Genomic DNA, 23,913 nt, shown 5'->3' with positions numbered 1-23,913 from the left:
AAACCGTTACTCCTGGACGATCACAGAGGAAAAAATACTCTGTGAGAACTTTCTGGTCTAATTGTTTCTACGAATCTCACCGGAAAATTTACACTGAACATTAATTCGTTACTGCTTGCCGTAGCTGAGATTTCATATCGGACCGGCTGTTTCATTTCGAATGGTATCGTCTGTAACGTACAGATTTTTTTTTAAATTACTAACTCAACTGGAGCCTTTGATAATTATTTTGTGTTATTTAATTATTTGGCAAATTCTGCAGTGCCAATGAAGAACATAGTTTGAGCAGCACTTAAAAATAACTCCTTTGTGTAAAAATGGTGGAAGATACATAAATGGCACCTCCTGTGCTCTGGTAAACATATTTTATCACTTTTTTGAACTGGCGTTTTAACGTTGCAAGCGCCCATTTTTAATGATGTTTCTTTCTCACTGCTATAGTTCTGCATTACCTATTAACTATTATTACCATTTCAACGCTCCAGTGGGCGGTTACGCAAACGCCAGTGAACCCAATGTATCTCTTTAATTTTCTGAAGTAAAATTTGTTTAATTAAAGCTATTAGTATAAAAGCTTTATCATTATTCTTATCCTTTGTTGGTGTTTCATCCACCCTATGCCCCATACGGCGGACTGATGCGCTGGCAGCGGTACATTCAACTTGTTCTTCAGACGCTATTCTCTAATCTAGAAGCTAAACACAAAATAAGGAGGCGTACTTACTATAAATTTAAGATAAGTTTGTAAAGTGAAGTTAGAGGGCGAAAGTAAGAAATAATCCTGTCATCATGAAGAGTTTAAAAACAGTGTTAATGCAGTTAAAAACACTTGAGAAACATTTGAAGAACAGTAAATTCCTAAAAAAAAGCGGATAACGCTGAACACGACAGAAGAAAGACTAACCACTAAAAACGGAGCGCTGTACACTTTCATTAAAACTGGTAAAGAATCTGTTCTGGGATGGGAGAATATTGGTGAACAGAGAGTCTGCTAAGAGATGGTTATCAGACAAGGATGGCTGTGGAAAACAAGGAGAGAAAGAGAGGGATTTGTTCAATTGAAACGTAAAGGGGGTGTGGGCGACAGAGTATGGGATACAGAGAAGGTGTGATATGGGGAGAGGACGATGAGGGAGCCCTTTGCGTGGGGGGGGGGGAGGGGAAGGGTAAGGTGGATTTAGAATTGACAGGGTGGGTACGTGTCGGGACAGAGTCCGTTGTCTGGGAGAGGGAGACTGTTCAAGTTCGTTGAGGAGAGGATGTGGAGGTGTGCAGGTGAGCATTAGTGGAAAGTGTAAGTGCACAGCAGCACATTAGGAGTGTAAAGGAGACATGACGCCAGGGGACTGTTAGAGTCGAGTTTGCGGATAGTGTAGATTATTCGGAGATATTCAGTGTGAGTGAGGAAGGAAGGAAATTAGGTGAGCTGGTAAAGTACCAGCATGAATGTAAGCGGATGGGAAAAGCGAGTTGAAAAGCATCAGATCCGCAGATCTGGAGGGACTTACAGAAGTTGTGTGAGGCGGATTTCCAAGCATAATTTTCATAACAAAGGATAGGGATGATCAGTGATCTGTATGTGTGAAGGACAATGGAGGTGTATAGTCACCATATTCCGCCAGTCAATAGGTTTAGTAGCTTTAGTTTACTGTTGGCTTCTTGTTGGATGGTTAGCAGATGCCGGTCGAAGATTAGTCCAAGGTATTGTAGTGTTTTGCTAGCCGAATAGGACTGCCGCAAATGGTGAGGTGAAGCCCTGGAGATGAAATGTGTAGATCGCGCGTCCTGGATTCTGGAAGGGTTAATCTTAAGGACCTATTAGATATGTGAGGAATTTGATTGATGTGGATTTACACGATTTTGGAGGGATCAATGTGACTTTTTCGGGTTAGGATAGGGCGAAGCTGTCTCATCAGCAAACTCAAGTGGGAGGAGGTGATTTGGGAAAATCGGCAGTGTGTAAGAGGTAAAGGAGGGGGGAGATAAAGCAACCTTGGAGGTCTGGCGCAGTGGGGTGAAATGTATGTGTGTTAATGTTGTCAATAATGAGATAGGATGGGCGACTGGCGATTAAGGATGTAATAAGGTGGACATATTTTGTTGTACAGACATATTTGATTACAACTATGTAAGCCTGGAATTGGAAAATCTGACTGGAATGCCATACGCGGTCGTGTGGCTTCTCTAGATCAAGGAGTACAAAGATGATGGATTTACAGTTGCTTAGCTGCTAGGATACGAGATGGTTGAGGTTGATCATCAGCAGAGTAGGAAGAATGAAAGACACGCTGGGTAACATGACGCAGATGGCGTTGGTGCCGGTGGTGGTGGATGCGTTGGAACGGACTCAAAGACTTCGCCTTTTTACTATTTGTTAATCTTACCGATATTGTTTCATTCGTGCTAAAAGTGGCTTGACGATACAATGTACATTCAATCTCAAGCGAAGGAGTCCCTGATTTCGAAATAAGTATCTCGAAAACTAAGACAGACAGACGAGAGGAATGATAGGTAAGTTTATTGCCAGAGCTGTAAGAATGTTATACAGAAGTTTCAAAATAGTTCGAAAAGCTCTGACATTGGCGCTGTCATCACAAAGCGGAAAGCCTACAAATAGTGAGGCACAGATTAGAGTGATCACTGATCAGTTCCACCACCGAAACGCAAAAGAAAGTCAGCGTAAGTGAGCGTAACGAAGGAAGAGGTTGACTATTCAACTAAACAACTTGTTTGTCTGATACTGGAATATCAGATGTTATAACACAGTCCTACGGCAACAACACACAGTTTCCGAGCAACATTTGATGTTTAAAAGCGACTTGATGCAAAAGCCACTCCCAAACTCTTCAAATTTCTACGGACAGGCAGCGTGGCTCACGATGTCGGTCCCAGGCAAATTGTAATTACTCCAGAAAATTTCGCTGCGGTACCGGAATTATTCCGCAAAACCCAAGAAAATCCATCTGCAGCAGAGACTGGTTTGAATCCTTTCCAATGAAAATCCGGAGCCACCAGGGCATACCTGTACGAGCAGTGCGACAGAGAGCTTACTTTGCCAACCAGATCCTCACTATGACCGACAATGAATGATTTGATGTTGACCGCATCTAGTTACAGATGAAGCACACTTTCATCTGAATGGAGCCGTGAGTAAAGAACACTAGTGATATTGGGGTTCCAAAAATCCCATTTTTGTGAAAAGATATCTTTGTGTTCACACATTGTGTGTACCATTGAAGGATTCACAGCGCACAGAGTGATTCATGCAAGATGGGGGCTTTCGTCATGAATACTTCGGGAATAGAGCCACTGCCTCAGATTATTGAATGTATATTTGGGCAGGGATGGATTTGGCTCCATATTCGGGTAGTCTGAATCCTTGTTAATACTTTTTGTGGGACACATGGAAAGACACTGTCTGCCGGATACACCCCACCCCGCTGGACGAGCCTGAATCGGCCGTCTGTGGAGCATCAGAATCCGTTCCCGTTAAGACACCACAGGATGTGAAAGCAAATTTTATTGTTCGTTTGCGCCATCTCCGTACTGCGAATCCATTCTGGTAATATACGAGCTGCGGAGCATATACAGTCATCTTTTAGCAGCTTTCCGAAATATTTCGAAACTTCTGTGCAATTTTTGTGAAAAATTTTTACGGATTTTACTTAAACGTATCTTCCGTTGCATGCTTATATTGATGTTGGTTTTCGAGCTATTTAATCTGAAAACAGGAAGTCCTTCGTTGGACACCATGTAGCCCAAATAACAGTACTCTTCTTGTAAGAGTTTATTTCTCTTCTGTTTGTACGTTGGTTTTCGTAATAAACGTACTTAGATTTCTAGATGTTGAATTTCATTTACATCCCTGCCTTTGGATTTAGAGCTGAGATGATCGTGTTTTGTCTGTGGGGCACTCAACTGCGCGGTCATCAGTGCAAATAAAAAGTCCCAAATTTTACACAGTCCTATTTGTATACAATCCAAATTAGCCACGGTTACGAATGATGATGACAATACAAATACCCAGTCCCCGAGCAGAGAAATGTCCTCAACCCGGCCGGGAATCGAACCCGGCTCCCCTTGAGTGTTGCTAATGTATATATAACGTTGTTAGACAGAATACAGGCCGAATTTTCATTTGAACTGTCTTCGCATGCTACTGTGGAGGACGAGGTATCATGTTGTTTAATCGTCTTCACTCTGCCGTAACTTGAAACAGAATGAAAACTATAATGCCTCAACACATGAGCACGTGCTTTTCGCACTTTTTGCATCTGCCGGTGTGCGAGAATAAATAGAAAGATAATAAATCTGCGCAAATTTAGGGTTCCGTGTGCTATTCTTCTTTCTTTTTCGGTTGGCAGGACAGGGAAGAAAAATGAAACATTTTTCTTATGTGAAGAAGCTCATTGTGGCTCTATATGTGAAGCACGCTATAACATATTAGAAGCATGGCAATGATACTGTTTACGTGCGACTAAATTATGTGTAAATTTATTTAATCTTGCAGAGAACATAAATGCGTGTAATCAAGTCATTCATATTAATGGTTAAAGTATTAACTTAGGATGTACTGTAATTGAAAAAAGGTTCATGATAGGTATCTTTGTTTTGCTACATTGAACATGCATTTTACAGAAGAATTTTACGAACTTCTTAATTTCTGGATTACGTTCGTCTTACTTTTGAGTACTTTTCACAGACAGGACCGATAACGTACAAACGAATATGTTATTATGCTCTAGTAATGAGTGGCCCATTGTAAAATAACGAAAAAGTCAGAAAGTACCAAATGTAATTATATAGAAGTCAAGATTATTTACAAAGGTGTTGTTTCTTTATTTGTTGTCAGCATATTTTCACACAGGGCTTCAGCTATAATGGGTGTAAAGTTAGCAGAATAAGTCTAAACTCTACTAGTACCCTTACCCATAAACTTTCTTCCATAGACTGTGCTACGGCTTATTCCGGGAGATGGATAGTGTGGTGAACGAGTCGTATGTGGTTGAATTTTATACATGCCATCCCCACCACAGCACCAGAGGTGGTGTCTAATGCAGCACCTAGAGTGCAGCGGCAAGTCAAGCGCCGGTCGATACGCCACCTTCATCACTTCGAATGCCACAGCCAGATCACGTGATGTGTTACGCGAGCTGGAGAAAAGATTAAGAGGGTAACTCAGCAACAATAGTTTTCTTATGGCGATGTCGATCACATCCGACGATCCGGATCGTACCATACCTATGTTCATATTTCTTGATCGTCGATTGACTTCAGTTCTTGTCGTTTTCCATCTGCGACATTTACTTTTAGCAAGGTTTGATCGTAGTCTGTTTGCAGTAGCACTATCGCTAATGCATATTGTGATAACAACACCGTTTCGTGATAAATCAGTAGTAACAAGGGAGTGTGGTGTGTCTCTAAATGAAGCCGAAAAAAGACTCCAATGCAAGTTATTCTAGAGTAATTGCCCTGCATTCGGAATCTCTATCAATATGGCATGTACCAGGCTAAATAAGCGTGACTATAGAGATCTATCCTACTTTGGAAAGGTAGAAATGGATCGGTGGAGTTCATAAGGATGCATGATAAGGATCCTCAGGACACTTAAATGATTATCTTAGGAAGTCACGGGGCATTTTCTACATTATATATCTCGGCTATGTACTACAGTAATTAGAAGGATCAGGATGCATATTAACGCCTACGGACATTCATAGTTCCTTCGCCCTATCCGTAAACCGAAAAGCATGAAAGCCACGATGCACACTGATTGATCCAAAGTATCCGAGCACATTTTAGTTGACATTAGAATAGGAAATGCCCAGCCTTCAGCTTTTAGATAAGTTCAACTCTGCTGTAGACACATTCAACGAGGTGCTTGTGTGTCTGTGGACGTATGGCAGCCCACTTCTCTTCAGTGAGCGACGTTCGATGTTGAGATCTGCAGCGAAGTCTACGTTCTAACTTATCCCAAAGATCTTTCATAGATTAATATTGGGACCCTGGGTAGGCAAGTCCTTTTCTACGAAGTTATTGTCCACATACCGTTGACTCACAGACGCTGTTTTAGGGCGGTATACAGTGTCATGATGATACAGGTATCTTCTCCGAAATGTTTTTCTACTGAATGCAGTAACCAATGCAGTAAAGCGTGTTAATATCCCTTCAAACTTACTGCTTTCTTGACTGCAATACGGGGACTACATTGTAACGCCGAAAATCACCCCAACCCTCAGTTTCACTTCCACTGTAGTTCATTGTTTGCACTTCACATGAAGGCAGGTAACGTTCTCGAGGTATTCGCCAAATCCATACTCCGCCGTCGGGTATTGCAAGGTACAGCGTGATTCATCACTCCAGATCACTCGTTTCCTGTCATCCACTGACCACTGTCGTTGCTCTTTACACCTCCTCGAACGCCGCTTAACGTCGACTACAGGCAAACGTGACTATGAAGAGCAGCTCGACCACAGTACTCCATTCTTTTAACTCTGTAGGCACAGTCAGTGTGCTAAATTTACTGCTGGTAGCAGTTCGGAACTCGTGGGTTAAACCCTACGTTGATTTCAGGTGACCTGTTACTAACCCCCCCCCCCCTCCTAATGCTCGACAGTCCCTGTCTGCCACTATACGAGGTATGCCTAGTCTTTGTCTAACCGTGGTTGTTCCTTCGCATTTTCACTACACAGTCACTTCATCAGCAGTCGCCTTGTGTAGCATTAGAAGGGTTGAAATGTCGCTGATGGATTTGTTACTCAGGTGACATGCAATGACTCGTCTAGTTTCGAAGTAGCTTAGCTCTTCTGACTACCCCTTTCTTCTGTTACTACTTGTCTGCTGATAACACAATACTCCTCGCCTTCTTTTATAATGGCGGCATCTACGGGGTGCATTCAAGTTCTAAGGCCTCCGATTTTTTTTCTAATTAACTACTCACCCGAAATCGATGAAACTGGCGTTACCTCTCAACGTAATCGCCCTGCAGACGTAAACATTTTTCACAACGCTGACGCCATGATTCCATGGCAGCGGCAAAGGCTTCTTCAGGAGTCTGTTTTGACCACTGGAAAATCGCTGAGGCAATAGCAGCACGGCTGGTGAATGTGCGGCCACGGAGAGTGTCTTTCACTGTTGGAAAAAGCCAAAAGTCACTAGGAGCCAGGTCAAATGAGTAGGGAGCGTGAGGAATCACTTCAAAGTTGTTATCACGAAGAAACTGTTGTGTAACATTAGCTCGATGTGCGGGTGCGTTGTCTTGGTGAAACACCACACGCGCAGCCCTTCCCGGACGTTTTTGTTGCAGTGCAGGAAGGAATTTGTTCTTCAAAACATTTTCGTAGGATGCACCTGTTACCGTAGTGCCCTTTGGAACGCAATGGGTAAGGATTACGCCCTCGCTGTCCCAGAACATGGACACCATCATTTTTTCAGCACTGGCTGTTACCCGAAATTGTTTTGGTGGCAGTGAATCTGTGTGCTTCCATTGAGCTGACTGGCGCTTTGTTTCTGGATTGAAAAATGGCATCCATGTCTCATCCATTGTCACAACCTACGAAAAGAAAGTACCATTCATGCTGTCGCTGCGCATCAACATCGCTTGGCAACATGCCACATGGGCAGCCATGTGGTCGTCCATCAGCATTCATGGCACCCACCTGGATGACACTTTTCGCATTTTCAGGTCGTCATGCAGGACTGTGTGCACAGAACCCACAGAAATGCCAACTCTGGAGCCGATCTGTTCAACAGCCATTCGGCGATCTCCCAAAACAATTCTCTCCACTTTCTAGATCATGTTGTCAGACCGGCATGTGCGAGCCCGAGGTTGTTTCAGTTTGTTGTCACACGATGTTCTGCCTTCATTAAACTGTCGCACCCACGAACGCACTTTCGACAAATCCATAACTCCATTACCACATGTCTCCTTCAACTGCCAATGAATTTCAATTGGTTTCACACCACGCAAATTCAGAAAACGAATGATTGCACGCTGTTCAAGTAAGGAAAACGTCGCCATTTTAAGTATTTAAAACAGTTCTCATTCTCGCCGCTGGCGGTAAAATTCCATCTGCCGTACGGTGCTGCCATCTCTGGGACGTATTGACAATAAACGTGGCGTCATTTAAAAACAATGCGCTTGTTTCTATCTCCTTCCAGTCCGGAGAAAAAAAATCGGAGGCCTTAGAACTTGAATGCACCTCGTAGTAACATCTGGTGGCATCGAGTGGCCATTAGTACGTTAAATATGGTTGTCCGTACACTTTGGAGCACGTAGTGTACTTGTATTGTATAGCAGCTTGCTGAGTGAAAAAATCTCATCTTTGGCCCAGTTATAACACAGCAGTTGGCGATGATCGCGTTAATGCCCCCTGTGCTTGTACCACTAAATTAAAGAAAGGAAGAATGGGATTTGTACGGGTTGCTATTACGTGTCAAGGCTAAATTAATATATCACTAGCTCCAAAGGGGTGTTTTCTGCTGGTTACGAATTACAGCGAAAAATTCCACAAATAATGAGAGCTAATCCCATTAACCCAGGATCTTTACCTTCAGTCACCTTTGGTACTTACATCTCCCACGTTATAGTGATAAAAGAATATCCGTTCGCAGAATTATAGGTGGAAAGGAAGAAGGACGATCACCTAACGTTTCTGCAATGGAGTCATTGTTGGATATGGGAAAGAAGATCAGATGTGGAAGGAGGGCTAAACAGGGATACTCGGTAGGAGATATGGTTTGTGAATACTTCCAAGTACAATTCAAGGCCCTTAATCGGGGCATCGCCTCCCATTTTTCGAACATGGAATAGAGGGCAAAAAAAACTAAAACAACGCGGAGATTTAAAGTATTAGGCTGAATGCCCAATTCCTGTCGCCTTTTCGACCAAACAACATTTACGTTACGTGGCATGCAAAACATTTAGTCACATAATAAAGATTGATAGCAAAACAATTATGCAAATAGCACTGTTATCTAATAACGTTCATGGGAACTATATCCCATAGGAAAAATTATGTTGGCGAAATACTGACCACTTAAATAAATATAAACCAGCAGTGTTTATTCAAGTAGAGGAACCCCAGAGAAATCGTGCACAAACTCTAGCCATACAGCTCTGTTACGAATATTAGTTTCCATTCAGTCATGAAAATATACAAAAAATTAACAACAGAGAATTTTCCTGCGATATTATACATAAAGTTCTTACCGGAAATAGTTCACTACAGTCATCACCTGCTACGTGCAAAGAGTTACATTTACACTCACAAAAAAGACGTTAACCCTGTCACAAACAGAAGTCGTACGTTCGTACACGGAGCCCTTAAAAGTTAAGAGCGATAACTGAAATTTACACAAAGTCTAAAAAGGGCAAACAATAAACACATGTGGCACCCTGACTGCCTAAAATCTCCACATAATTACCACAAGCGAATCATCACAACGAAACGACAGCAGCCAAAAAGGCTTGAGAATCCCTCTGCCTACTTATTTAAAGCCTGGGTCACGTGACCTCTTTTGTACACAACACACAGTAAAGTATGGTAATATTTAGTGCTTTTGCATACTACATTTAATAATCATATATAGAGGCTGATTAAGCTGCCCATACCTATTGGTTTTATGCAATCCATAACGTCTTCAAGAATGACGTGCAAGATTTTCATATTCTCCTGCTAGCTACGTGCAAACTGTTAGTTATACAGAAAACATTAAGAGGACATTTTTGTAGGAGATCTATGTTACCTTTTGTGCCGGAGTACGTTTACGCTGGCAGTCAAGGTTTTCGAGTTATTCTAGAAAAACACATTTTAACGTCACTTTCATTGGTTTTTCTTGATTAACTCTAAAATGGTGGCATTCAACGAAAAAGTGTCCCAGTAGAAAATTTAACGACTTTAAATTATCTGCATAAATGTCAAGCTCATTTTTTCTTATGTTTTGCATGAAAGATGAAAATCTCACGCGTGGTGATCGAAGGCGTTGCGGGTTGCATAAAACCTCAGCTGAAACATCTTGTTCAAATAGTTCAGATGGCTCGAAGCACTATGGGACTTAATATCTGAGGTCATCAGTCCCCTAGACTTAGAACTACTTCAACCTAACTAACCTAAGGACAACACACACATCCATGTCCGAGGCAGGATTCGAACCTGCGATTGTAGCAGCAGCGTGGTCCCGGACTGAAGAGCCTAGGACCGCTCGGCCACAGCCGCCGGCGAAACACCTTGTACAAGAGTCATACTCATCAGTGCGCCAACAAACGCTGTTGGACCATAGAATACAGGGAAACAAACTACGGCAACGTCGACCTTAAGAGCATTGTGCCTAATTCCATGTCACTTTTTCTGATTCCAATTTTCTAACACCCTTTGCGAACTCTCGCAGCGGCAACATCGTTGTCGAATTTAACAGCAAATACAATAGTAGACTAAATGTCGCAGGCAGTTACAGTATGATCTGTGTGCTAACAGTACACGTTTCATTGTATGCGACTTGCGTTCGATCTCCTCACGTTCCGCACCTGCTCTTTCTCTGCCCTCAGCGAGGAGACATATTGGCGTAACCGTTACAGCTTACATGCCTGTCCAAATTGTTTCCTGATGCAGAGGAGAAAGCGTTATTGGCGCCGGACAGACCCAAACAAGGTGCAATGGTTGTAATCTGGCGCCCCCAGGCCAACAAACCGTCCACTGGGACTGACAAGGCACTGAGAGGAATTCTTAACGCGACAAATAGCCCAACTAACCAAACAGCACCGCTAAAAGCTTGCGCGTTACACAGTGCCTTACCGTCTGTCAGTCCCGCCCCAGATCGATACAAAAACCACCATCACTAGAAATTATATAAATGCACAATACACCATTAATATCGCTTGCATTTGACCGCGTGGTTAGCTACAGTAATAAGTGAATCCCAATAGTACTGCAGTTCAGTATCAACACTGCTCAGATATAACCAAATAGCTCTATCAGATTTCGTACATAAATAATTCTACATTTTGAAGTAGAGGATATCTTACATATGCTGGAGTCATTACCTCAGAGCCGGCCGGTGTGGCCGTGTGGTTCTAGGCGCTTCAGTCTGGAGCCGCGTGACCGCTACTGTCGCAGGTTCGAATCCTGCCTCGGGCATGGATGTGTGTGATGCCCTTAGGTTAGTTAGGTTTAAGTAGTTCTAAGGCGTAGGGGACTGATGACCTTAGATGTTAAGTCCCACAGTGCTCAGAGCCATTTGAACCAGTTTTGTCATTATCTCAGACGTTGTTCACAAACCAGCATTCCTGAAGAAAATCGCTTCGTGGTTATCTGGCCCAAAGCTCGGAATATCGGCGACACATGTGCTACCGACTATGCCCCCTGTTTCGGATGTTTTTAAAATTATCTGTAATACTACGCTTATCACGAGACAGCCTTCATCCTACTTCTCTTGAGCGTGGACGAGAATCCATGAGTCGTGATTACTTTTCCTTTTGATTCGTAAATACTTCGTTCCTATGAAGACACCAAAGATATAATGACATTTGCTGCCTGCGAGCCTTGATTTAAATCCATTGGGAAAGTTAAATATATGTGCCGGACCGGGAGTCGAATAATGGTCTCCTGCTTATAAGACAGATTCGTTGACCACCGTGCCATCGGACATAGTTGTCATCGCAGCTGCACGGACTACCGTGGAACGCCTCCTGTTGGACCCAAATTCTCAACTTTCCTACACACTACCAATGCAATGGTCCTTGCCCGTCACCGCCACTACTCCGATTCCCGTAAGAGTTCAAGTTCAGTGTATATCCACACGGAAGTAATCAGTTTCCGTTCTTGCCTTAATTACATATGTGGTGTCTGTTCTTTCGGATACGTCCTAAAAAACGGACACCACATATACACTTTGTTCATGCTGCTTCTCGGCTTTGGGAAGCTAATTTGTATCTGAGGCCGCTAATAACTTTCGTACGCAACTGCTTTTTTTGGCACAAATTAAGTTCATAACTGCGCCAAATTACCGATGTAGATTTTGTGGCTAGGAAGCCATCACAAGCAGGGCACTCGTCATAAAGTTTACTTAACGATGCGTAGGCTAATTTCTAAATAACATATTTCTTACAAATTTTCCATTCCGTTTTCGTGTTTGTTCCGTTTTTTGCTACACGGCTACCTTAATATGAAAATGAATATGAATGTAGTATTGAAATTGGCCATCAGTAACAGGTGGTAACACATATGACGGGTAGATTTTGCGATTCACAAGTGTGCCAGAAATCTTGAGAGACGCAGTAGCCGCTACTACCCTTGCTATTATTTGACAGCACACGAAGTCGATGTAGGGGCCTCCCCTCCTCCGCTTTTGCGCCATAATTAAATTTTTAATAGCACAATGTGCAGAACTTACTGTTAAAAATCTAAATCTGTAAAAGGCAATGTCCTGACTGACTGTATCATTGCCACACCACAGACCGCTCAGGATAAAAGCTTGAAATTTGGAGAGTGTGTTGATCTTATACTGTAGGCGTCGTTTAGTGAGGGATTACTCAAAAATCCATCCCTAGCGGGGTGATGTAGGGGATGGAGAGTTTTTCGAAATATGTAGATATTAAGGCAATTTTGGAGCTAGAACTACGAACATTGCTATTTAGTTTCCCCATCAGAATTAAAAAATATCTGTTTCAGTATTTTTGGATATTAAACCACTAAGAGGGTGTAATAATAAGTGAAAACTTTTTATATTAAAATATTTTTAAGGCTAAAAGTATGAATGTTTCTATGGAAATATCACCACAGGAAATCTGAAGACTGGATTAACAAAAAGTTGCGACTCCAGCTACAAGAATCGCATTTTGGTAAGAAGTAATTGCGGGAAACACACTGCTTCCATTGTCTTAGTTGGACTGGATAGATTAGAAGCTGTCGCAGTTTATGAACAACATAAAGATTCCATTAAAGGTAAACAAAGAAATTCTGTGCGGATCAAACAGTTTAACCAAATGGGTTAAACACCGGGCTAGTGTATTATGCGGGGTGTATCAAAAGGCAGATTACAATGCGTGGTGGTTAGGAGATGGGTACCTTACGAGCATATTTCGCTAGCAATGGTATATTCGGAATCATTTCGTTCTCGTGCTGGCGTCTTTGACATTTGGAGAATGACGGAGGCAATTAGGACCACACAAGCTAGGAGATGACTCAAAGAGACTATTTACATCTCCGTCAGTAAATACTAGTTTAATTCACTACGGAATGCGCTCATCATGACCGCCACTAATTTCAATACATTTTGTGTATTGCCTGTTGCTTTGCGTGTAACGGATGGCTACAGCTGCTATCTGTATTCATGCAACAAAGTCCTGTGTTGACTCCCCTGGTGCCTCGTACGACAGAGTTTTCACGAATCCCACAAATGAAAATCCAGAGGTGTCAGCTCCCGAAAGCCAAGTGACTAGGCAACTGGGTCTCACTATCAACCTATCACACAAAATGTTCCGACTCTGTTACAGGTCATATTGTGTATCTACAAAAGTGAATTAAACTGAAGTTTACTCACAGTAAGGTGTATGATCTCTACTCCTTACCTACATTGTGTAATGGAAACTGCTTACCTACTCCTTGACATTTCAGAGACGATAGTACGCAAGCCAAGCCTTTCGAGGATACGTTTATTGGCAATATACGCTCACAAGTTACTCATTTGTCAACCACTAAGCACTACAGCATACATTTTCATACACCCTGTATTTTAGCTTCGAAAAATAGCGACGTCGAAGGACGGGGCAGAATAGGCTCAAAGAAAATTTCCGTTGCTTGAAATAACTGCTGAGACAGACTAGTCTTTATTCATGTTTTAAATAATGAAAAACTGCAACAGTTACTCATCTTTTCATGCTTAGCACAATGCAGCTTCTATGAAACACCATCACCTGAGAACAGCTTGACCATTTTACTTGACTTTTTGTTATTGTTTTACGGTGAGAATGAGTTTTGTATGAAAGAAAATTTTTGGAACATCCAACGGAAAAGTCGGAAATTGATATCAGTTGCCGTACGTGTGGAATCACACCCAATACGACCGGCTCGACAGATTTGTTTGATTTTCATTTTTTTTGTGCGTCAATGTTAGGAAAGGGTTTCTACAAAAGAAATTTTTGGATAATCAACCGGAAACGTCAGAAATCAAAATCGACGGTGAAAGATCGTCAATTCAGAATGGTTCGACGGATTTGGTTGATTTATTTCTTTCCCCTTTCTTTGTCTTCGTAATTGTGGATGGTAAAGGTAACTTTGCTATGAGAACAAATAAGATAGGTGTTTGCATTGTGTTTGACAGTTCTGCTGTCACATGTTTTCATAACAAAAGGAATCAGTTTGACTGCTACATACTATACAAATACACAGGTAATATATTAAAGGGAGATGTTACAAGAAATATCAAAAATTTCTTGTCCGATTTACTTCCAATTTTGACACGATAATCTAACTTACGTACTAACACATTAACAACCAGATACACAAAATCTCAGATAACTATGTCGTTTTTAAATACGGCAATTTTTTGTGCGTGCAGACAGTCGGATTATTTCCCTTGTTAATTACCCCACGTGATGTGATTACGTAATTATTATACGGATGCGAGGGAATTGTGACTACCATAACATTCTTCTCGGTACCCTGAGGTCAAACCAAGAACTTCTGCCGTGCTGTGGTGCAGTCTGAAATTCTAAGCCACTGGCAGCCAGACCTGCTGCCAAGCACATACCTCTCGGGAAACAACCAGCGTGGATCTCTTTGAGTTATTGCCAGGCACACAGTGCGGGACCGGCGACGGATTCGCGCTCCCCCTGTCGTCGTCTTTCAGACACGGATTCGCTTGTGCTTAGTACAGCAGGTGCTATATATTCCGGCTGCATCCCGGAGGCACTTGCGTAAATGTGCCAGTCTACTCAAAAGAGGTGGGTCTCCTGGCGTGCGCAAACAGACGCTCCGGCACCGCCGGCCCAAGAGTTGGAGACGATTCTAGAAATGCTCGTTGTGCCAGCTTAGCAGGGGAATTTGAGCAGTGGAAGCATCAGGAAATATTTCTCTCGCACACATTCACTGCAAACGTTCTTCGTGCGGAAGTCTCCAAACAATAATGCCGGTGTTGAATCTTGCTTCTGCCTTTCCTACGCGTTGCACCTAGTCTTCCCATTGCCTCGGTTTATTCTGAAAGTTACTTTCCATAAGTAAAAAGAATCGTTTCCAACAGCTCCCTGAGAACTTATATTTAATTCTACTTGCGGAATAAATTATTATCATTCGAGTACCAGTTTATTGCGACAAGAAGAAAATTTCCCTGCCAGTCACAGAGACATCTTCGATATGAATGAAATTGTGTATTCCATCGTGTTGACAACATGCGACCAGGTAACGTAGTTTCTATATTTTTTGAAGTGGTTTTGTTAAGGGCGTATTTAGCACCGTGCTGTCACTTAATTCGTCAAATGTATTTCAGATGTTGACCGTTTGTTAGTAATCTGCTCCTACGAGTTCTATGCAACTTTTAAGACAGGACTGATAAATTCATAATTCTTCTTCTTTTTCTTTTAGTGTTCAGCCCTGAGGTTGGTTTGCTGCAGTGCACCATTCCTCTCTTCTATCTGTCTTCCTTTCCACGTACGTGTTACATCCAACATTATTCATGATCTGTTGCATATATGAAATCCTTGGTCGCCCCCGCCGATCCCTTCCCTCAATAGCACCTTATGCTATTGTTCCAATTATGTTATTGTGTCTTAGGATGTGCCCTACAAGTTTTTCTCTTCTTGTTTGGTTGTGTCTCCACAGAGATTTGGTTTCCTGTTCTCTTCTAAGCAGCTCTTCATTTGTTGCTTTGTCCGTCCAGCTGATCAGCAATCTACAGCACCATATCTCCAGGGCCTCTAGCCGTCTTCTCTCTTCTCTCCCCTCTGCCCAAGTTTCACATCCATATAGAGTAACACTCCAAACGAAAGCTTTCCTTCTTTTCAGACTGATGTTCTCGCTGTTGAGTAAGTTCCTCTTCAGATTAAATGCAATTTTGGCCTCTTGTATTCTGCTCACAATTTCTTTTCGGCTTCTACCATCCCTTGTGATTTTGCTTCCCAGGTAGTAAATTTCTCAGTCACTTCCAGCTCCTCTCTTCCAATTCTCACTCTCAGAGGTTCATATTCTGCTTTTGCACAACATACCATCACTTTTGTCTTTTTTTTGTTTATTCTCATTCAGTACTGATAGCATAGAATCCTTTCCATTGTTCTGAGGACTTCCTCTAGATCTTCTTTTGTCTCCGTGACTATATTAGTATCATCTGCACAACGACGTATCATGTCTATCTTCTGTCCTTTAATTTTAGTTCTCACGTCAGTAGTTTTTTCGAACTTGATCTATAGCTTCCTGGATGTAAATGTTGAATATAAGAGGAGGAAAAGCACATTCTGGTCTTATTCCTTTTCTGATATTTGCTTCTTGTTCCTAATGACAGTTCCTAAACGCTGCCATATCATTCTTATAGAAACTGTGTATCACACCGATGTCTTTGTACTTTATTCCACCTTTCTTCAACATTCTGAACATCTCTAGCCTGATAACGTTATCAAATGAATTTTCCAGATCCACAAAGTTGCTTTTCGATAAGGAGTCACAGTGCTAGAGTCGAATCTCTTCTTCCCAATCCACTTCTCAAACCAAACTGATCTTCACTTAACATATCCTCCACCTTCTCTTCAATTCTTTTCAGAATTATTTTTATGAGAATTTTTGACGCATGTGGTATTAGGCTTAAAGTTCGGTACTGTTCACATTTTGTAGCTGCTGCCGTCTTTGGTATAGGAAAAATGATGCGTTTCTGGGGGTATCTCTCCTGTGCTATAGACGAGCCTAGTAAGTTTAAGCAGCATCATTTTCATGCAGTCACCAGCATTCTTTTGTTAATTCTACAGGGATGTCATCAATACCCGTTGCTTTGTTGTCGCGTGGTTCTTTCAGAGCTTTGTCAAGTTCTTCTTGCAGAATGTCATCTCTCTAGTCATCTTCGTCTACTTCATCTTCTCTTCCTATTACCTCCTCCGAAAGAGGAGTTCCGGCGTTCAACTCCTCCATGTATTTTTTCCATCCCTTCACCATGCCTTCACCAAACAGCATTTCACCCTCTTTATTTTCTATTGTACCTGAGAGTGTTGATTTACTATGACTAAAAATTTATTTGTTGTTCTGTAGGCTAAATCCGTCTTGCCGTTTCGCATATTTTGTTCCACTTCCCTGTATTTTCCTAAAGAAAATTTTATTTTGCTTTCCTAGCTTCTCTGTTGACTAAATTCCTTTTTCTTCTGCATCAGGCTTTTCCTTGTTTATCAGTTGCAGTTTTGTAAAATCTCTTGTTTTCTACAAGCGCAATAACATCTACTGTAAACCATTTCCTCTTGTTTTTGGATTTAGTTTATCCAACTATCTCTTCTGCTGCTTTGTATATACTAAATTTAATTTGATCCCAGTCTTGCTTTAATGCACCACGTTGAACATTTTTAGCTACCTTGTCTATTTCATGAGCACAGAGCTTGTCCAGCCCCTCGGTTTTCAGTTTTACTGTCTTATTAGTAAATTATAAATTTATCTTGAACATAGTATAAAGAAGCAGTGAGATCAAATACCTTCCTCTCTCCTGTTTTTCTAAGTTGCCGTTACTTTTCTGATCTTTGATGTAAATGTCGCGTTAATATTACCACCAGTAATTATTGAACAAATATCTTAATATGTGGGAAGTGTACAGAAAAAGAGTTATAAACCAGGCAAACTAAACTGATGAAAGTTTGACATACAGAAAATTTACATTATCTACGACCTTTAAGACATGTGAACAAACTGTTTTTCTTCACTGAATCTGAGCATTTCGAGCCGGAAACTGTCAAAGCAGTGAAAGTGTGTTGAATGCTGACAGAACGATATACAGCCACCATTAGACTGACCGCTGTGGGTCCCTTTGCACCACCAGCAAAGGTTTACAAACACAAAAAAACAGTACTTTCCAAAACTGCAGTCACGAAATATCCGTCGTCAGTTAATCGTGGAGGAAATATCCAACGACTTAGGCGAATCAGAAAGAGAATCAATACACTTGATTTGAAACATTTATGGGGAGAAAGCTGTTGAAAGAAACCAAAAGCAGAGTTGAATGTTTCGGAACTATCTGTATCTTTCTTCGTAAAACCTCACTGCCTTCACGTCGTGATTTATTACTTTAATGGAAATGATGGAGCACTAATCCACGCCAGGTACGAAGCAATAGTCGAAGAATTTATGCAAAAACGTATGACGCCGTGACCCTTTGCAGTTGGAAACTGGTACCACCGCGGTCACAGATGACCAGACAACTTTTATCACCCATTCACTTCATCAGCAGCCAGTGAAAGAGCAAGTAAACAAGGGTGAAACGAAGACTTGATGCCAACTGTAGCTGGAGTTATTTGCAAACCTGCCAGCGTAGTATTTCGAGACAGTAAAAGCCGACGCAAATTCATTGATCACATTGAGAAAATTATCATTACTGAAATGACACTATTTGAGAGACTCGTAAAGAAATTGTCTCCTTGTCCTTTTGCAAGGATTGTCGCAAAAGTAAGGAACGATTAGCTACACATACAGATTCCATGAATGTACATAGATCTGCCGTAATTCGGAGATTAAAACAAATAACAAATAGAATGTAAAAACATTAACACTCAGCGCAGTTACTTGTGAGGCATGAAAAGAGCCCAATTCTTAATGGGTACGCGTCTTTCAGCCAGTGTGGCAGATATTGTTCACCCGTCAACAATAAATTTTATTTTTTGCAATTATGTGATATTCTTGAGTAAAACTGTTTGCTTGTATGTTATATTGACATCATTTACGTACAGATTAACTTGTAAATAGAATAACATTTCATAAAGATTCAGTTTACAATTCTGTTTGAACATTACTCAATGAATGTTTGTGGTAAAGGAACAGCCAACGGTCTAGGAAAGATAAAAAAATGTTAATATCGACATAGTTATTACTCTAGTGCCCACATATTTTTATCTTTCCCTTTTTCAGAATCATCGCCGACAGTGTTTCATGCGTTACTTTGCCGTGCGAGTACATCATTTTACACCATCAGCTGGAAGACGCATATCACAGCGCTGCTAAAACACGTGATTTAACCTTTTTTTAAGTAAATTAGTTCAATTGATTGCTCTTCGTGTAATTGCTAGTCTTGGGGTAAAGAAAGAATTAGTTGACTAACAGTTACTCATATTTCCCCTCAGTAATTTCGGATGGACGAATCACTTATCACTTACAAAGTGCTGATCGCACAAGATCGAGCAGCAAGAATAGCGTGTGTTGTTCACCTGTTCTTGTAAGATACAGCTTCAAAGTGTTAGGTACCCCTTGCATCATCACAATATATACGTTTCCGCTAATGAAATTCGTAATAAATAACTAACCTATCGCAATTTGAGATAAACAGTGATAGCCATACCTGAAAAATTCGAGGAAAAATTACCTGTGTTATCCGTCATAAAATAGTTACTATCTCTCAACGAAGTTCAGTATGATTCAACAAACATTTTTCGTCGTTTCCTCAACAATATAGAAGTCTGATAGGTACCGAAGTAAGTGATAATTCTACTTAAGATCTATTTCTTCTAAACAAATCCTTTTATATCTTGACCGAATATTTATTGAAAACCTGGAGGCCTGTATACCACCCTATTTTTGAGAGTATTAGCATTAGGTGGACTGAAGAGCAATGTATACATTAACGTCGAAACTTATTATGTATACTTATCCTGTGAAGTGACGCGTTGCACATTTCGATAAAAGTATAGAAGAAAACGTCAGTGATGCATGTATCTAACAGAAACCCTTGATAACTGGATAAATTACACTTATCATAGTGTGGCACTCTTTTAAACATTGGCCAAAGTGAGACCCACATACTCAACTGATAAAACACATCTGAGATGTTTGCAGAATGAGATTTTCACTCTGCAGCCGAGTGTGCGCTGATACGAAACTTCCTGGAAGATTAAAACTGTGTGTAGGGGCGAGACTCGAACTCGGAATCTTTGGCTTTCGCGGGAAAGTGCTCTACCAACTGAGCTACCCAAGCACGACTTACGCCCCGTACTCACAGCTTTACCTCTGCCACTACCTCGTCTCCTACCTTCCAAACTTTACAGAAGCTCTCCTGCGAACCTTGCAGAACTAGCACTCCTGAAAGAAAGGATATTGCGAAGACATGGCTTAGCCACAGCCTGGGGGATGTTTTAAGAATGAGATTTTCACTTTGCAGCGGAGTGTGCGCTGATATGAAACTTCCTGGCAGATTAAAACTGTGTGCCGGACCAAGAAGTAAAGCTGAGAGGACGGGGCGTGAGTCGTGCTTGGGTAGCTCAGTTGGTAGAGCACTTGCTCTCGAAAGGCAAAGGTCCCGAGTTCGAGTCTCGGTCCGGCACACAGTTTTAATCTGCCAGGAAGTTTCAGATCTGAGATGAGTTGTATTTATTCTAAGTCAGAGGCTTGTAATATCTAAATGATTAAGGAAATATCTTATTTAAAAAAAAAATTGCAACACACCAGTACAGATTAGATCACGAGTTCTTTGACTATAATCTCTCCCAGGACCCCGTGGAATTGGTTCACATTCCTAGATTACATAGGTATTAGAGATATGAAATAAGAAGTTCAGCATTGGCTGATAAATCCGGGTGCTTTATTCTAACGGTAGTTTACCAAGGTGTAGCCACACGGTTCTGTAACGACTAAAACAATATTTGTGACGATGAAGAAACATGAGAAATGTGGGTACCTGAGTTATAAGTTTTCTGATGTTAACCTTTTGTGATCATTCATAGATAGTTGTTTGTGCCTTTATCAGCATCATATGGCATGTAAATTTTAGACAGTTGGTAGCTCAATCGTTAGTAAATGATATCCCGTATACTAGTTGCTTTGTATAGTGATGGCGAAAACAGAAAATGTAAGCAAACAATATTATTCACGTAAGCAAACGGTATTATTCAAACATTAATGAGTAAATGCCAACAATAAGTGTTATGGTGACAGGCTAACAACGTCTACCACACAGGCTGGAACAGTACTGCCCATTAAGACGAGATCAATTTCCTGTCTCGAAAACTTGAGCACTGAGAGTTAATCTATACTGGCAGGTAAAACCACAGCAGCGTTGGTATCGAGAAACTAAAATCGTACCACCAATAATTTAGAAAGGGAACTTACATGATACATTATTGACCAATGTCATAGTGTGTCGGTAATACTTTAATTTTTAGTAGTGGCCTCTTGAAGTTGCAGCTGATTGATTTATAATTTCTTTGTGTCTGATGATACTCCCGGTCGTTCTTGTCCTCTGGTAGTTATTAGCACATTATTAATATTACTTTCAATTTAAGAAGCAAGAACGTAGGGCGTGTTTACTGCATTCATCATTAACATTTCAAATTTTTGACGTTTATCTTTCAATTTCCTACAATGCCGGCCATAGTGGATCATTTGTTCTTCTCGTGGCCGGTCGCTGAGGGTTATCTTTGCTTATCATCTGAGACATTTATGGCAGCTTTGTCATTCTTATCGTGTTTTTATCTTTTATGCGAGCGCACAGGGATAGCTCATACAATAACTCACACACCTTCGTACAATGTAATTACTCGCCTCCTACAAAATCCAGATTGCTCCTCTAACAGCTGCTGTCGCATGTCAGATATACAATATGATTTGCAGCAGACACAGATTCCCAGTATACACGTTATTAGCAATAATTTATCTGTTCCCAACTGAACTACAAATATGCACGTGAATCTCAAATTGTAGTAATTATAATTCTCTTTTACGCATCATACACTTGCAATGCTTTACTTGAGTACTCTGACGAATTTACACCTTACCTCACCCTGGAACTCAAACAGTATCGTTGCATTTGCTGCTTTCCTTCTTGTCTTCACTTTGGGTGGATATTAAAGTGCGCGAACACACACAATTACACAATTATAAATCAGAAAATGCGGCTCTGAAAGTTTGTATTGTAAGAGATAAGACAGGACGGTAAAGATTCATTTACGGTAGGAATCCTACAGCTGAAGAAACCTCCCAGATTCATGTGTTGCCAATGATTTTTATTTCTTGACGTTTCCTTGGTGATGCAGAATACATAGTTCAAAAATCGGAGGAAGATGAGCTACACTTCAAAAAAGGCATGGTGACACGTGAGGGTGCCAGTTTGATTCCATCGCTGTGAGACAGAGATTCAGAGATCAGATGTTGGGTTGTAAGAGGTTCGCAGGAGCGGATATAGACTCAAGCCGCAGTTGGGCAATGACGAAGAGCTAGAGGAGATCTAATAGACTTGTCAGCAAGATCGAACGTGGGAGAATGTGGGATAATGGAGTAAAGGGGAATGATGCTGTAATTTGTTGTTATTAGAGACTGCAGGTACTAATATAATGAATACCATAATAGGAAGTTCAGGTGAAAAGAAGTGGACACCTCTAAAAGGAGAAATGACAGAATTTGGACAGACAAATGTAGATCGGGGGAAGGTACTGCAGAGAACCCTAGAATGACGGAAGGGATGCTTCAGTTGATCGACAAAGGAAGAAATTCATCGGGGGAAGACAGGAATATATGAACATAATTCAAGATTTTCATTATTTTTTTACCCTTGGTGCATCAATTTTCAGATCAGTTTGACAAAGCCCACCATGAGTTCCTCCTTCCATTAACTCTTAATCTCAGAATAGCACTTAGGAATAAAATACGTAGGAAGTGCAAACAGAAAAGATCACCCGAAGGACAGATTCAGCTTACTTGAAGATTCACAATTAAGTTTGATGAAATTAAGATTACGGTAGATGTTCCACTGTTAAGCGGTGAGGAGGGAATGGATGGAAGGAATATACGAGAGGGTGAAATTTTATGATGGCGTGGTAGAATAGAAGTCTGCTTGGAAGACAAATGGGATGCTGTAGGACAGTATGGGTTGGACAGAGTCCTGTTAAACACGCGATTAAATAAGTCAGAAGGAGCAGACTAAATTCCTTCGGAATTTTTGAAATCTTTGAGGCCAATAGCAACCAATAGAAGACAGGTAGATGTGTAGAATTTATGAGACCAGAGACTAACCATCAGAATTTAGAAATATTGTCATCTACAGTACTGCGAAGATAGCAACGGCCACTATGTGTGCGAACTATGGCACATCGGCCGAAATGCTCATGGGTGGAAAGCAGCTAAGAAGAATAACATACAGGAAAATGAAAAGTAATTTAATGGTCTGTTGGCTAGCGATCTATTTGCATTGGGAAAGTTAAAGCCGCCAGAGAGGCTGTTGTAGCGTTGGGCTTGATAATGGAAGAAAGATATAAGAAATATCGGTACACCTTCATGCAGTTATCGACCTATGAAAAGCGTTAGAGATGTTCAAAATTCTCAGGAAAGAACGAACAGGCTACAGAGACGCACGGCTAAAATATAATATGTATAAGAAGGAGAATAAGAATGGAACTACAAGAACAATGTGTGAGAATAAAAAAAGGATGTAAGACTAGGATTCAGCCTGTCTATACTATGTTCTGTCTCTACGTCGAAGAAATAATGGCGGAAGTAAAATATAGGATCAGGTGTGGGATTAAATTCAGGTAGAAAGAATATCGGTGATAAAATTCCATGATGACAGTCCCGTCCTTAGTGTAAGCGAAGAATAGTCCCAGGGCATAGTCAGTGGAATGAACTCTTTGCTTGGTAAAAAGTGTATAGAATGTAGAATGTAGTTCTTTTGGTCTCATAACGTACAGTTACAAATGAAAGATTTTTGTGCTGGAGACACGTCAGAATAAACCAAAGAAAGACGAAAGTAAGGAGAAGCACT

General features: G+C 41.1%; 1 non-coding gene across 1 annotated transcript; it reads left to right on the top strand.

Moving 5' to 3' along the window:
* The first annotated feature begins 20,410 nt into the window (after nt 1-20,410).
* Trnas-cga lies at nt 20,411-20,485 on the top strand. Its single transcript has one exon. It is a non-coding gene; the product is annotated as a tRNA-Ser (tRNA).
* The last annotated feature ends 3,428 nt before the right edge of the window (nt 20,486-23,913 follow it).

Source organism: Schistocerca piceifrons, chromosome 3 (genome assembly GCF_021461385.2).
Source record: "Schistocerca piceifrons isolate TAMUIC-IGC-003096 chromosome 3, iqSchPice1.1, whole genome shotgun sequence".
NCBI lineage: Eukaryota > Metazoa > Arthropoda > Insecta > Orthoptera > Acrididae > Schistocerca > Schistocerca piceifrons.
The sequence above is the reverse complement of the archived record's forward strand: the minus strand, read 5'-3'. Positions and strand labels throughout refer to the sequence as shown.